At 48.2% G+C, this 14,397-nt stretch overlaps 1 protein-coding gene across 2 annotated transcripts in view; it reads left to right on the forward strand.

The window, feature by feature from the left end:
• PARP2 (poly(ADP-ribose) polymerase 2) overlaps positions 1-14,397 on the forward strand; it is a 388,402-nt gene that overhangs the window by 340,252 nt on the left and 33,753 nt on the right. The window lies entirely within an intron of this gene.

Raw genomic sequence — 14,397 nt, forward strand, 5'->3', positions numbered from 1 at the left:
GAGTGGCGTTGCGTGGATGAGTGGCGTTGCGTGGATGAGTGGCGTTGCGTGGATGAGTGGCGTTGCGTGGATGAGTGGTGTTGCGTGTGTGAGTGGTGTTGCTTGGGTGAGTGGCGTTGCTTGGGTGAGTGTGGCATTGCGTGGGTGATAGTGGGCTTGCGTGGGTGTGAGTGGCGTTGCGTGTCTGAAAGTGGTGCTGTGTGGGTGAAAGTGGCACTGCGTGGGTGTGAGTGGCTTTGCGTGAGTGAGTGAGTGAGTGGCGTTGCATGTGTGAGTGGCGTTGCGTGGTTGAGTGGCGTTGCGTCGATGAGTGGGGTTGCGTGGATAAGTGGGGTTGCGTGGATGAGTGGGGTTGCGTGGATGAGTTGCGTTGCGTGTGTGAGTGGTGTTGCTTGGGTGAGTGGCGTTGCGTGGGTGAGTGTGGTGTTACGTGGATGATAGTGGGCTTGCGTGGGTGTGAGTGGTGTTGCGTGTCTGTAAGTGTTGCTGTGTGGGTGAAAGTGGCACAGAGCCTTTGATGTGGCCTGGCGCAGGAGAAATGCTGCTGCTGCTAATTAAATATAACAAGCGAGACCTATTGTCTATGCCAATGCTTGTTATTGTTGACTTCCCTGATGTTAAAACAATAACGATTTACAAAAGGGGGTGGCGATGAACAGAGTGTCTGAATTGAGCAGACCACTCTTACCCAGTCCAAAGATCAGGGCTTGATCCATCACCGTTATTTATCTCACTGCCCCATCCCAGCTCAGAACCTGGCTATATGCAAATCAGTCTGTCCCTGGCCCAGTGCATCATGGGAACAGGGCAGACTAAACTACCAAGCCAATTCTTTACCAGAAAGGAGACAAGCTACCGGGGACCGGTTTCTGGCATTTCAGCCTCTTCGGCCCGGCTTGCTTGAATCCTGATGGAGCAGTGAGAAAGGGACTCATGTCTGAGTATACCCTGCCACACCTATAGTGGCCAAAATCGATTTACAAAAGGGGGTGGTGATGAACAGAGTGTCTGAATTGAGCAGACCACTCTTACCCAGTCCAAAGATCAGGGCTTGATCCATCACCGTTATTTATCTCACTGCCCCATCCCAGCTCAGAACCTGGCTATATGCAAATCAGTCTGTCCCTGGCCCAGTGCATCATGGGAACAGGGCAGACTAAACTACCAAGCCAATTCTTTACCAGAAAGGAGACAAGCTACCGGGGACCGGTTTCTGGCATTTCAGCCTCTTCGGCCCGGCTTGCTTGAATCCTGATGGAGCAGTGAGAAAGGGACTCATGTCTGAGTATACCCTGCCACACCTATAGTGGCCAAAATCGATTTACAAAAGGGGGTGGTGATGAACAGAGTGTCTGAATTGAGCAGACCACTCTTACCCAGTCCAAAGATCAGGGCTTGATCCATCACCGTTATTTATCTCACTGCCCCATCCCAGCTCAGAACCTGGCTATATGCAAATCAGTCTGTCCCTGGCCCAGTGCATCATGGGAACAGGGCAGACTAAACTACCAAGCCAATTCTTTACCAGAAAGGAGACAAGCTACCGGGGACCGGTTTCTGGCATTTCAGCCTCTTCAGCCCGGCTTGCTTGAATCCTGATGGAGCAGTGAGAAAGGGACTCATGTCTGAGTATACCCTGCCACACCTATAGTGGCCAAAATCGATTTACAAAAGGGGGTGGTGATGAACAGAGTGTCTGAATTGAGCAGACCACTCTTACCCAGTCCAAAGATCAGGGCTTGATCCATCACCGTTATTTATCTCACTGCCCCATCCCAGCTCAGAACCTGGCTATATGCAAATCAGTCTGTCCCTGGCCCAGTGCATCATGGGAACAGGGCAGACTAAACTACCAAGCCAATTCTTTACCAGAAAGGAGACAAGCTACAGGGGACCGGTTTCTGGCATTTCAGCCTCTTCGGCCCGGCTTGCTTGAATCCTGATGGAGCAGTGAGAAAGACGGTGTTGGATCTAGCCCTGATCTCTTGACTGGGTGAGAGCTTTCTGCTTAATTCAGAGACTCTGTCCCTCACCACCCCTTGTTGTAAATATTTTTGTCCACCCTAAGCGTGGAAGGGTATTCTCAGATGTGAGACCCTTGCTCATTGCACCATCAGGATTCAAGCAAACCGGGCCGAAGACGGCTGTAATGCCAGAAACCGGTCCCCGGGAGCTTGTTTCCTTCCCAGTGTAAGAATTGGCTTTTGTAGTTTGGTTTGCCCTGTTCCCATCATGCACTGGGACAGGAACAGACTAATTTGCATACAGCCAGGTTCTGAAACTGGGATGGTGCAGTGAGCTAAAAAACGGTGTTGGATCTAGCCCTGATCTCTTGACTGGGTGAGAGCTTTCTGCTTAATTCAGAGACTCTGTCCCTCACCACCCCTTGTTGTAAATATTTTTGTCCACCCTAAGCGTGGAAGGGTATTCTCAGATGTGAGACCCTTGCTCATTGCACCATCAGGATTCAAGCAAACCGGGCCGAAGACGGCTGTAATGCCAGAAACCGGTCCCCGGGAGCTTGTTTCCTTCCCAGTGTAAGAATTGGCTTTTGTAGTTTGGTTTGCCCTGTTCCCATCATGCACTGGGACAGGAACAGACTAATTTGCATACAGCCAGGTTCTGAAACTGGGATGGTGCAGTGAGCTAAAAAACGGTGTTGGATCTAGCCCTGATCTCTTGACTGGGTGAGAGCTTTCTGCTTAATTCAGAGACTCTGTCCCTCACCACCCCTTGTTGTAAATATTTTTGTCCACCCTAAGCGTGGAAGGGTATTCTCAGATGTGAGACCCTTGCTCATTGCACCATCAGGATTCAAGCAAACCGGGCCGAAGACGGCTGTAATGCCAGAAACCGGTCCCCGGGAGCTTGTTTCCTTCCCAGTGTAAGAATTGGCTTTTGTAGTTTGGTTTGCCCTGTTCCCATCATGCACTGGGACAGGAACAGACTAATTTGCATACAGCCAGGTTCTGAAACTGGGATGGTGCAGTGAGCTAAAAAACGGTGTTGGATCTAGCCCTGATCTCTTGACTGGGTGAGAGCTTTCTGCTTAATTCAGAGACTCTGTCCCTCACCACCCCTTGTTGTAAATATTTTTGTCCACCCTAAGCGTGGAAGGGTATTCTCAGATGTGAGACCCTTGCTCATTGCACCATCAGGATTCAAGCAAACCGGGCCGAAGACGGCTGTAATGCCAGAAACCGGTCCCCGGGAGCTTGTTTCCTTCCCAGTGTAAGAATTGGCTTTTGTAGTTTGGTTTGCCCTGTTCCCATCATGCACTGGGACAGGAACAGACTAATTTGCATACAGCCAGGTTCTGAAACTGGGATGGTGCAGTGAGCTAAAAAACGGTGTTGGATCTAGCCCTGATATCTTGACTGGGTGAGAGCTTTCTGCTTAATTCAGAGACTCTGTCCCTCACCACCCCTTGTTGTAAATAGTTAAAACAATAACAGCCTGTAGAAAGCTCAAATCCATGCAGTCTTCTATACCCTGAAAAATCATGTGTACTGCGTGTCTTTACGAGTTCAAACCTGCAACAAGTTCGAAATATGGGCCGCTTTTTTTATCTATCTAATTACACATGGGGGGCGCATTTATTTTGATGTCCGGGGCCGTAATCTTTCCCAGTCCGACAATGCCTTCTAACAAGCGGGCCGAGCTCTCAGGCACTTTGTGCTGGCCAATAACCAAGTGAGTGCAATATGCTTGGATGTGTGTGTGTCCTGCCTCGGAACTCAACCTGCAGATAAATCACACCAGGCAAACAACTTCAAGGCAGTGGAGGAGACAAGAAAGCAAGCTGCCACACTCTCCATCTCTCAAGACTTTATAAACATCAACTGAACACAAGTGGAAATTATATAAATCACAGGAACCGGTTAGCCTGAAACAAGAGCTCCATCTGAGTCAGAATCACGTGGATTATACATAGAAGGCCGTGCTGCTCTAAAAGGCACAAAGGGACAATGGGAAGTACTAGGTGTTACCATGGACTCAAAGGCAGAAAGAGCAAATGGCAGAGACATGCAGACAGCTGCCATGTCCCCGAGGCACGCGCTGTCCCTGCACAGCTTATAGCTGGGCAGATGCACTCAGAATCACCGAGTTGGGGCGTTCGGAGGCGTGCGGTGTACAGGCACTGAATGCGCCCCAGCGGGGGCAATGGCGAGCTTCAAAAGACACGGGGACATAGCGCCAACATGATACTACTGCTGTAAACCCACCGCTGCGCGATCAATCAATGTGTAGAAATTGTCCATGTTTTGGTAGTTAGAATGAACTCTAAATGGCGAAGTAGGGAAGCATACATCATATCTATTTTGAAGGAAGTTTTAAAAAAAAGAGAAAAAGGGACTGGAAGGCATGGTGGAGCAACAGGAGAATGGGCGAGGGAGGTGGGGGCAAGCAACTGGACGGGAAAGCACAAAATAAATAGAAACACGAAACAAAACAAACAAGCTCCCCAGTATGAGCAGAGCTGCTCAATTGAGCCAGGGGTTCAAGGAAAACAAGGCTGTGCTGGGAGGGGCGCCTGAGGGGAGATCAGAAAGAAGAGAAGGCAGGGAACAGATGGCCCCTGGCCGTGAAGCAGGGGGCGGGGCAGCGCTGGGGAAGCCTGTGGGAGGGTGATTGATGACTTTGATGTGGGGAGGGAGGAGAGCCTTTTGCGAGCCTGCAGGAGAAATGCTGCCGATGCGCGTGCAGGTTTAATCATGTGATTCACGTGAACTGCATGAAAACCGCGGGGCTGAAAGCCCTTAGTTTGACGATGATTTTCGCCACTTGAATTCTCGTTCCCTCAATGCGCTTGCGTGCATTGTAGGTCACGAGACCTAAAAATGGCTAATTGTCTCTTGTTCCTCTTCACAATTGGGGCATCTATCGATTCCACTTTTATCTGCCCATTTAACCGTAAAAGATCTTACTGGGAGTGATCCTACTCTAAGCTGGAAATAGAGCTTGCGATCCTGTTGTTTAGCAATAATGTCCCAGTATTGTTCTAGTTTCGGTAGGGCTTTAATGTCCATGAAGCGACTAGTTAAGTGCGCGGAAAGACCCTCTGACCTTGCGTCTCCCAATATTTTTCTTTTAATAATTTTTTGGGAGGGAAAATTAGCGTTTTCCGGGTCCTCCCATAAGTCAGTCATCCCTAGCCTGGAAAGTATCGACTTGATGTTCTTAAGCCAATTAATTTTTGGGGACGTGTCCTTAACCATTACCTCCTTCAGACCTTGAGCATAATGCTGTAGTTCTTCTGTTGTCCACAGCCGGCGCCAGTAAAGAACTGGACGCAAAAAGGCTAAGTCCTGGACCGCCTTTTTTCCAAGGTCCCACATTAGCGGCACTAAAGGGGTACTTATGGGGACGCTAGTAGCTTTTCGAGGAAATTCATTTTCAGCTAGCGTTAATTTCCTAAGATCTTCAAAACCCCATAGTTCGGCTCCATATAGGGCCGAACCTAGGACCTTCATCCCATATACTTCCAGTAAGGGGCTGATGGGCTTAGTTGTTGAGGAGGATTTTTTTTAGAAGGATACCTGTCTGCTGACGGAATTTTAGAACCGCGATATCTAGTTGGCTGGACCACCCCAAGTCTTTCTGAAGGGTGACCCCCAGGTAGGTAAAAGCGTCTACTCGCTCCAACGGGGAACCATTCATATTGATCAGCCCTCTAAAAGGTCTATTTGTCCCGCACGTTTTACGACCAGTCAGAACCATATACTTAGTTTTTGTAGTATTTATTTCTAGTCCCCTGTTCAAACTGAAATCTTCAAACCGTTTCAGTGCTTGCTGGAGTCCACTCGGAGTCTTTGAAATGATGAGAGTGTTGTCCGCGAACATGAGGATCGGGACCCGCTCACCAGACATCACAGGGGCATCTGTCGGCACCAGGGAGAGGAAATCCGCAACCCCGTTCACGAAGAGCTAGAACAAGGTGGGCGCCATGACACAACCCTGCCTTACTCCACGCTCCACCGGAAAGGGCTCGGTGACCTCCCCCTGGGATCCCCACCGTACCCGCGCGAAGGTATCCTCATGCAGGCAGACAATCAGACTCAACAATTCAGGTGCCATCCCCAAGTCCGCTAGAACTTTCCATAGTATATTACGAGGGACCAGGTCAAAAGCCGCTTTTAGATCGACAAAATCGGCCTACAAAGTGCCCTTTTCCAAGACCACGGTGCGCCAATATTACATGATGAACCGAAAGACCTGGTCAATGGTACTTGTTTTTGGGCGGAACCCAGCCTGGAGATGACTTAAAATATTGTCATTATCCATCCAGGACTGAATTCTGCCCAAAACCAACCGACCCATGATTTTTTGTAAGCAGTCAATTAGACTTATTGGTCTATAATTGGCTGCAAGTGACTTGTCACCCTTTTTGTACACCGGCACAATTTCTGCCCCTTTCCATGAGATGGGCACTTCCATCCCTTGAGCTATAGCGTTTGCCACATAAAGAATATAAAGTCGCCAACGCCTTCTATTGTTCAGAAATAAATCTGCGGGGACACAATCCATGCCGGTAGCACGCCCCTCAGTGACTAGGTCCAACGCCCTGTCCACCTCATTCAAAGAAAAGGGAGGTTCCTTGTACACAATATAGGGGTAGTCACCTATGCTTTTACCATTGGCACGGGCAGCATATTGGGGCTTAAAATAGTCGACTCAGGAGTTACGGTCAACATTATTGTGGGGGCTCTCTCCATATCCTCCCCTGTCCCACTTAAAGATTTCCCAAAAGAGTTTGGGATTCTTTGCAGAGCATGCCACTTTCAAATCCTGCCACAGGCCCTCTTCCCAGTCCTTTTTAGCAGCAGTTTGCTTGCTCCTGTAGTTCGCCCTAGCCAGTCTTACTGCTCCCATAACTTTAGACTTTAGGGCTATACCCAGGTCCCTCCTAGCTTGGCGACAAGAGCTATTATACCAGCTCTCTGTTTTTTTAACTATAGCTCTTTTTTTCCCTAAACTGGGTTTACAGAAATATGATTTCAGTTTAGTAAAGAGCCTGTTGTGAGCCTCTAACAAAAGGTAGGGGGGAGAACCTTTCCGTATAACGTCCTCCATAGCCTCTAAGGCCCCTTCCAGGTCTACATCAATGAAGCTAATTATTTCCTGATGCCCAGCAACTTGGCACCATTTAAGGTGTCGTTCATCATTTGCCATGACAAGGTCCGGGTGGGAATGCCCTTGGTGAGCGTCATCCCCAGTATGAATGCCCAGTTTTAACTTTGCGCACAGGGGGTTATGGTCGCTTTCAATACGTGACACAACATCCATATCAAGGAGAATTGACCACAAATTGAGAGAGACAAGTAAATAATCAATGTTGCTTGCCCTAGCACCATTGTCAAAGGTTTCCTTCCCCATTTTATCAGAAAGTGTACGCCCGTTGGCGGCCCTCAGCTCGTTCTCCAAACAGAAACCCTTTAGCTGAATAGCAGCCTCGGTCCACTTTTTTATAGGTTTAGTGCTAAGTTGGGGAACTCCCCACCTAGCATCCTCCTCTTCTGTCAAGTGGATATCATCTAAACCAAGGGGTTCAAAAGTGGTGTTAAAGTCCCCAGCAATCAGTGTCTTTGTGTTATTAGGGGATGCCTGTAGTAATATATCTAGTTTGGCTACAACTTCTGATTTCTTACCACCCTGGCGTAAACATTAAAGATGTCAATTTCTACATTTGCGTGGAAGCTAAATCTAACACCAAGAATGTCATCACATTCAGTAGGTAGCAACTGGGTTTTACATTTTAGGGACTGCTTGACCCATATAACCAGCCCTCCCATAGGTCGCCCTTTTGATTTTTTTTACAGCCGGAACATAAAAGTTCAGATAGCCAACTCTAAACATTGGTTCAACTGCCCAGACTTCTTGAAATAGACAGATATCAAAGTGATCAATGAAGTCTGCCCAAACCTCTGAGTTAAGTTTTGACCCCAACCCTGCCACATTCCAGGAAACCAGCGATGTCCAACTTGGTGTGCCATCAGATAGAGTGGCCAGTTCACCCCGAACGGGTTGTCCCTCTAGATCAGGATGTATATTAAGGTGTCTGTTCGTGGACTGATCTACCTCTAGAGCTTTTAGGGTGATGTTGCATGTGGTACCTTGCCCAGACTCAGCCAGCCCTTCACCATTACTACACTGTGCCTGCACATTCTCTTTCTCAGTCTCAAACCCTTCTCTACCATCCCCTCCCCTACTAACCAATATGGAATTTTCTTCTTCATACTGTGAATCACAGTCCCCTAGCCCCGACAGGGTCTGGAATCTGTTGAACAACCTGATGTTCCCTAAGGGGCAAAAATTAGGTACAGAGTTCTGAGAAAACATATCCCTCTCAAAGGAAACTGGGGTAGGGGGGGCCATAGAAATAGGCTAGGGGTAGAGCTTGTATCCCAGTAGTCATATCGTTATGTGACCAGTTACAGATGAAGTTGACACATGTCTGGTCTCTAAAATTAATAATGATACAATCTCCTGCCACAGTCTTACATCCCCTGCCTATCCAATTAACGCTCCTGACACCCATGATTTCAGCACGCATGTTCACTGGCAATGGGCGGTTTTTATTTAGCCAGAAAATAGATTTGTGCTTTAGGTCTTGGTAAGATTCACGTTTCCCATGTGCTAGTGGGGGGACCCCTACCAGAACTACCACGAAAGGGGCTGCTTGAGGAGGGAGGTTAATATAAGGAAGGGGAGGCTCACTATGCACTCTGCTTGAAGTAGGTAGACTTGGCTGTTTGTCCTGCAACTTAGCTCCATCACCCACAGTTCTCTCTCTATTCGATGACTTTGCACCCGCCCCTGCAGGATTAGATACCGGGGAAGGAACTACTCCTGACAGGGTAGCTTGTGTTATCGCACTAGTTTGGTGTGTGTTTCCCACTCCTTTTTGGAGAGCTGACTGTGGATTAACAATTGACCCCTTTTCAACAGCCTGAACAGGCCTTACAGTCTGACCTGATCCAGTTGCACTATTGGAGCTAGAAGGGTCATTGGCTACATTCGATTTTGGTCTAGGAGTGTGTGTACTACGGCTTGGACCTGCCTGTTTCTGAGCTGATGCCAGTGAAAGTTCAAGACACACCAGTCTGTTTTCAATGGAGTCCAGCCGATTATGCAAAAGGTGACACATTTTCTTGAAGGTGGCCTCCAGTCTTTTCCAGAAGGAAGGACCCAGCTCCACACGTGGATCCTCATCCCTATTGTCCAAACGGGTTCCCTGCCCACTTCTGTCTACCCCATCCAGTAATACGGGGTTGATTTGTGACGTCACAATTGGGTCATCGGGTGGATCATTGGGTGGAACATTACTTTTACAAGATCTAGCTTTTTTCCCACCGGCGTTGATTTGAGGACCAGGGCGTTTCCTTTTTGTTTGCTCCCTCCCCTTTGGTTGGACCATGATAGCTTTCACTTGGCCAGCGGATCGAGTCTTAATTTTTGGAGAAGATTCTCTGGCTAAGTCGCTGCTGGACACTCCTTCTTTTGGAGAGCTATCGCTTATAACCATAATCGCTGATTGGGATGGGGAAGAAATTACCACCCCTGACGGAGGAAGCGAACCCTGCAAGTTGGAATCTGGAATAGTAGGTGATCTAGCGTGTGCCAGAGGGCCCAGAGAAGACCTTTTATCGAAGGATGTATCGAAGGATAGTCTTTTTTCAGTGAGTTCTATGTCCTTGGCAAGTTCAGTTGATACCCTTATAAGAAAGTTGTCAAGAGTCCCTAATAGTGAACCACCAGTAGATTTCCTACAGCTAGGTTCACCATCTTGTAGGGAAGACATCCTTTAGTGTTGCTCAATAGAAAGTTTAGAGAGTCTCAATATGGCACTGACCTTGTTTGTAGAGTGGCAGGTGTTAGAGGGGTAGCCCGTCCCGTCCTTTCTCGGCCTTGAACGGGCTTAAACGGGCCCGCCCTTTGCCCGGGCTTCGCCCGGCGTCCCGCGACGCTGAGGGCAGTGTCAGCTAAATACGCCTCCTGGCGCTTTAGCCGCGTCGATTAGGCGCGCCGCCGCTAAGGCTGCCGGGAGATGTAGTCCCGGGGCGGCGGCTACGCTGATGGTGGTCCCCGTTGACTCCTGGCGGTGGCGGCTGGTGAGTAAGCCCCACAGCAGTGCTGGCGCTAGCTTGGATCATTCCTCTCGCTCACTTGTGGCTTGTACAAAGATTTATCCAGAAGTGCATGGCCCACAACCTTGACCACTGAATCAAGAAGGGAGATTGGCCTATAGCAACAAGTGCTATTCCTAACCCCCTTCTTGAAAACATGGACGATGGTAGAGGTCGCCCAGGACTCAGGGCAACCATTTATTGCGGCTGCGTTAAACACTGCCACAAGGATTGGCACCTAGAATGAAGGGCCAGACTTAAATAGGTCTGGGGGGATACCATCTGGGCCCTGGGCTTTATTGCTTGTTTAACCTAAAATGCCTTCCACCACCTCAACCAATTTCAAAGTTCACTATGCAGGCATTCATATCACAGCCGACCTGTGGGAGTAACTCCGTTGGGCTCTCAAACATTAATTTAAAATGGAGCACCCATTCTGCCTCCGTAATATGGGAGTCAAGGGCCCTCACGCTATCCTGATCAAAAAGGGGCCCATTCACGATGCTCTAAAACCTAGAGCTACTCCGTAGGGTACTAGAGTTTATCAACTCTCTCCAGGCCTCTTCCTTCATATCTCCTTTCCTTTTTGCCAAACAATCCTTGTAATCCTTCCGGCAAACTTGCACATGTGCAGAATTTCTTGGGTTTGCTGACCATGATTCCCTTAGTTTTTTAGCAGCCTTGGAGCAAGCGGAATCAAACCATCTCCCTCCAGGGTGCACAGTTCTGCCACCCGGGACACTTAAAATCTTTCCAACTTTTTTTACAATGGATTCATATGCATTAATACCCTCGCCTGGGGAAGAGCCTTCATCCATGCACAACCCTACCTCGTTGGCGCACGATTCTCTTACCTTCCGGTAAAAATTATCTGGAGTGATCTGGGACCATTTAAGACGGCGTAAGCTGTCCGTTGGTTTAAGCGTTCCCGTTGATGCACCTTCACTAATCTGAGCTGACAATGGTCCCTGCAAATACACATATAGAGGGTTGTGATCACTGTGTACACTATCCTCAATATTAAATCCGCTAAATAACATGTGTAAAGATGAGGATAAATGACCCCCTACCTCTCCCAATAAAGGTGGGTACAGGGTAAGTGCGATGTGGGTCAGAGATGGTCATGGTACACATCATGTCCAAATCACTCATCAGGTTATTTAATAACTCCCCGTGTGTGGAATGTTCAAAATGGAACCTCTTTAGGCGCAGGCAACCCAACTCGTAAACTCCGGTGAGCATGGGGTTTCCGAAAGGATGGATGTTGAAATCCCCAGAAACCGTTAAATTGTGTAGAATGGAGCCATAAGATTGGTTGATAAGAGTGGCCAAGGTAGCAATGTTACTCACACCAGATGGGCAAGTCGCAGAGTTATAAAAATTGATAAATCCCCAATTTTTGTCTCCCCTGTTTAAAATCAGTGGCAGTATGCCTGGGCAAGGGGATGGGATGACTTGAATCTGGCAGTCAACTGCCAGGGAGATATAAGTTACTAGTCCACCCCTGGGTCTACCCCCAGCTGAGGTGATGGCAGGCACAAAAAACACCCTGTAACCCTCCAAAAATAAATCACATTCCACCGACCAGGTTTCTTGGAGATTATTCACAAGAAATTGCCTCACAAATTTTACCTAAAGAGGATCCTGGAATTTGCTTGCTAACCCTGCAATATTCCAGGATTAAAACATTGTGTTTATTTCTGCAGGTGCACCTGGGTTCTCATTCACGAACTCTTGTGGTTGCTGGAGATTTAAATCAAGGTCGGACCCACTCTCACATCGTTTCTCGTGTCATTTCTTAGTCAATCACATCCCTCCATCCCGGTTAGTAATGAAAATCTATTATATAGGTTTATGATGGAACTTGCACCATGTTGTCCATCAAATAGAGATGGGGTATGGGCCACAGATGTTAACTGTTGCATGTGCACAAGAATCGATCCCTGTGACCACCCACCTTGAAAAACTGGCATTTTAACATTGCGGGGTCTTACCTTAGGTTGATCGGGTTTATAAAAGTAACCTAACGGGAATGCCATGATTACTGATCCTGGCTTACTAGAGCCCGCTGTGCGTCCCCAAACAATATCCTACCCGCGGTATGAGGATTGTCGAAATTAATAATAACAGTCACCCATTCCTGTTTTACTAAAGCTCCTGATCCAGCTAACCCTACGGACCATGATAATATTTTTGGCCACTCTAGCCCCCAGGACGGTATTAATTGAGAGCCAGTGAATTATTTTATTTTTGAGCTGTCCATAGTCCTCACGAACATGCCCCAAAACCACTACGTTGGGGGTAGATTCAGGGGGAAGATCTATCACTGGTAGACTATGTAACTGTACTTCACTGTTCTCGTGTTTCCCGTCCCTGGATTAATGGCGGATGCCTGGGTTCACTACCGGGGCCGCTACCACTGCTACAAGCGGGTGTGTCCCTAATAAAACCAACTGCGGCAATCCTACCATCGTACCCCGCAGAAACTTCAACTTGCTTTGACAGATGAATATGGGGGGAAGCTACTGAGGTCGGCCGAATAATCGATTGAATGGTCCGAGACCCAATTACCCTTACATTGTTCTGGCCTGGGTCAGCACTTAGTTCTCCTAAAAGGTATGGTGTGGCCTTACTAGTGTGCAAAGCTTTGGAATCCTCAATCCGGGTCAGCCTCTCAAGAATAGGGCCTAGTTTTGCATCCAGTAAGACAGAGAAGCCTGTACTGTTACTAACGCCCCAGAAAAATCCAGGGTTGGAGGATTGTTAGGTGGAACTGCGTTCGGTACGGAAGGTTTAACACCCAGGGTGGATTTAGTTTTTTTAGGTTGTCCTCCTATAGATTGGGTTTTTCTTTTGGTGCCACCCCTCAACTGCAGAGTCCCTTACATTATCTGGGCTACCTTTTCCCTCGATAAAGCAGGGGGTGGTTTCTCTGTTGCTAGGAAAACTGGCATCAGCTCCCAGAGGGTCCCTTCCCCCCACCTCCTTTGTTATTTATTACAATGACAGGTGATAAAGGAGCAACCAAAGGGGGCTCATCATCATAAGTAGGTGACAAATTAGAAGTCCCAGCATCATTCTCAGAATCCACGCTTATATCTCACGGTAGGCACAGGGCAATGACCCTGAGTAGCAGGACCAATGTTCACTTCAGTCTCTGGTACACAAAGGCGCTGAATGTTATTTGTAGACCTCGAGAGGCGCCTATTTACCAGCTCGATCTCCTTGTCCAGCACAGAAGCAGCCCTTTGCAAAAAAGAATCCAAGGTGGGGACCGTTGTGGACACACCCGGCTTCCCCTTCGCTGCGTTAGCCGGAATAGACACAACCTTAACGCCTCCCCATAATTATTAAAAGTGAGTTAAAAAAACGTTTTGGAGTGGGAGTTAAAAAAATAAGATATCAGTTAAAAAAGAGACATAAGCACATCAAGTTAGTCATGTGTGAGACAAGAAATGGGCTGTCTAAATAGGCAAAAAACACATATAATGCATTCGCGATGGACAACCCTAGACAGCACTGGGTTGTCTTACACTGTGTCTTGGAGATCAGCCACAACCGTGTTCGAATAACCACAACTAAAAGCTGGTTACCAGGTTTTTAGAAGCTCCGATCCCGCTGGTCAGAGAGGGGGCCCAGCCCGGCCTCTACCGGCCCCTGACAGGCACAGATGGGCCCGCCCTTGGCCCGAGCTTCGCCCGGGCACGATCCGCTTGCTTCCCACGCCGCGGGGTTCGAGTCAGTGCTTTATAGCACGATCACCACGCCTCCCCCAGCGGCAGTTGCATCAATGTGGGCTTTGTGATGTGGTGTACCCTGGGACAGTGAGTCCCTCCAGGGTATGGCGTCCGTGGCTTCGATGGCAGCAGGGGCGTAAGCAGCAGCCCGAAGCCCAGCAGACAAAGGTAGGCAGAAAACATATGGCCTTTTATGCCAGGGTTGATACCATAATATCTGGGTAGTATTAACGAGTATTGTGTCTTAAATACCTATTCCTGGTTCCCATCCCATACCCCACTTTCACTGCCTGGAGCTGCTAACCTAGACATAGAATAGAAGGGGTATACTATTTCTAGAGCTGAAGCTTCAAAAATTGAGTACTATCCCTGCAACCCTGTATCCAAGTTGTTTCATTATAGAAGGTGCACAGTCTGTCCCTCTTTAATGGCTGCTTTGCAAACGTTTAGTGTTCATGCGTTTCTGTTGGTCAGACATGTATATGGTGAACATTGATTGTTGTGAGCAAGAAAAGGAAAAACATGGACTTTTG

This window comes from Lissotriton vulgaris, chromosome 7 (genome assembly GCF_964263255.1).
Source record: "Lissotriton vulgaris chromosome 7, aLisVul1.2, whole genome shotgun sequence".
NCBI classification, from domain to species: domain Eukaryota; kingdom Metazoa; phylum Chordata; class Amphibia; order Caudata; family Salamandridae; genus Lissotriton; species Lissotriton vulgaris.